We start from the raw sequence: 2137 nt of genomic DNA, 5'->3' as shown, positions 1-2137 counted from the left end.
ATTGGAAGCTGGTACAGTGCAACCGTTTTTTGATTAGGATACTTAGCTAGAGAGAAAGTAAATTATAGTTGCACTAATTTTATTTAGTGACAATTTAAATGTCTAAAATTTTATTTTATCATGCCATAGGAATATTATTCACTTTGAAATTGAAACTTAAATTCCCTCAAGTCAAATTTGTTGTGTTTTGATTGATTTATTTAATTGGCCTTTGTTTCATTAGTAATCATCTGTAATTAGGAATACTAGATGCTTTTGAAAATGTTTGAAATGACATATGTTGCTGCCTTTTGTACAACAGTAGAGCTTCTTAGCAAAGTCCTTAATGGTAACAAGTTGGCATCTAAAGCATTCGCCAAACTTGTTCATCAGGATGTCTGTCACCTTTATGTACCCAACTCTGGATTCAGTAGAAGTCAACATTCCACAGGACATTTTGGGAATTTGGGTGGATCCCATAGATTCAACTTACCAGTGTATAAAAGGTTCTGCTGACGTTAAATCCAACCAAGGAATCTTCTCCTGTGGACTTCAGTGTGTCACCATCTTAATTGGTGTCTTAATTGGATATACAAATAGGGGTGTCCCTGATGTTTGTCATCAACCAGCCTTTGTATCACAAGACCTAAGCACTCTCAGTTGGAAAGGACAGTACTACTGGGGCTCTTCTTACATGGGGACCAATATCCATGCATTTCAGCCCCCATTTCTAAAAGAAATGGTAATAAAATGCAGAGCCAACTGACCAGAAACACAGCTCTCAGGTGGAATTCTCCCACTGGTTTTCAGCTATCAGTACAAGTGAAAAGGAGACTATCAAAATCTCACTGTCACCTCTGTTACTGGGTTGGTGTGCATTGTGTCAAATAGCTTCAACTGAGGAGGTCAACAGAAGACCTGGGCCAGCAATCTCGGTCCTTACCATAGCAAGTAAAGAATTGCAGACTACCACTTTGGGCTTAAGCACAAAGCAAAGTTTATTAAAGCATAGCTGTAATCTCAGAGGGAGAGTGGGCTGCTTCTGCAAAGTGAAACCAGCCCTTCTGTACAGGTTTAAGGGTGTTTATAAGGAGAATTCTGTGAGGAGGTGGGGTGTGATCATGGGTGAGTGACAGGGGGTCATTATTTGATTCACAGTCCTGAGTCATGTAACAAGTTCATTATTGTGCATGCCCTTACCCTAGCTTCACTAAGAAAAGTCCATGGGGCGGGGGGGAGCAAAACCACATGCAGATTTTATTATAATGATGGTATAATGAGTTCGGGTTTACTCTAGGTTTCATACGCCTGTCTAGTCTGGGCATGAGCAGCCCGGGGAAGTTCCTTCGTGTTACCGTGCTCCCTCTTTATTAGGAAAAGTTGCCCACCACCTGACCATAGTTTTGCCTGTTCTGGGTGGAGTCAGGGGAGGGTTCCCAGATGGTTGGGGTGTGACTTGATTATTCCCCTCTTTTCACCACCGTCACCTCCTTGCTGCTAATGTCTGACTAACTACCTAACACTTGTATGTGGAGATAGCCTATTCCCGGCAACTAAGGCTGCTTACAAGAGCCCTGAGTTGTCCAAGGTCTTGCTGACATTTATATATTTTCAGAAAAGATATATCTTTTCACATTCAGGTGAGTGTCTTGTACTGTTAATGTCAAACTCAGGGCCATGGGTGAGGGAATGGTAAACTTAAAAGAATTCTTGGAACGGAATCCAGAAACTGGAGTTGGTACCACATGGAAAATGAAGGTGCCACTGCAGTAAATCAGTGGGGCAATAAGGGAGGACTAATTGCATACAGATCAAGAAAGCAGCAAGAGACATTTCTGAGCTTCCTCATCTAAAGTCTTGAATCTGCAGCTGCACACTACATAGATAAACTTTGTCCTCATATGCTTATAAACTGAACTGTGAAACTATTTTTCACATCTCTATCTTTTGAAGGTAGTTTTGTGCTTGTTTTGAAGGTGAATAGTCAACATTCACCTTCCTCTTTTGAGGAGCATATATATATCACTAAGTTCTAATAACATTTTTTTCTGTATTGCAAAATGTGATCTTGGAATAGTTTTGATTTTCTCCAAAATTCATTTTTCCTGCTGATTAAATCAAGATGTGTCCTGCTTGTTTATAAACTTCTGATAAATTC

General features: G+C 40.1%; 1 pseudogene; it reads left to right on the top strand.

Moving 5' to 3' along the window:
- Window positions 1-249: 249 nt before the first annotated feature.
- On the top strand, window positions 250-1832 carry LOC137223014 (inositol polyphosphate 1-phosphatase pseudogene; annotated as a pseudogene).
- Window positions 1833-2137: the final 305 nt, after the last annotated feature.

This window comes from Pseudorca crassidens, chromosome 4, assembly GCF_039906515.1.
Source record: "Pseudorca crassidens isolate mPseCra1 chromosome 4, mPseCra1.hap1, whole genome shotgun sequence".
NCBI classification, from domain to species: Eukaryota; Metazoa; Chordata; class Mammalia; order Artiodactyla; family Delphinidae; genus Pseudorca; species Pseudorca crassidens.
Note: the sequence above shows the minus strand (reverse complement) of the source record. Positions and strands in the feature narration are given on the sequence as shown.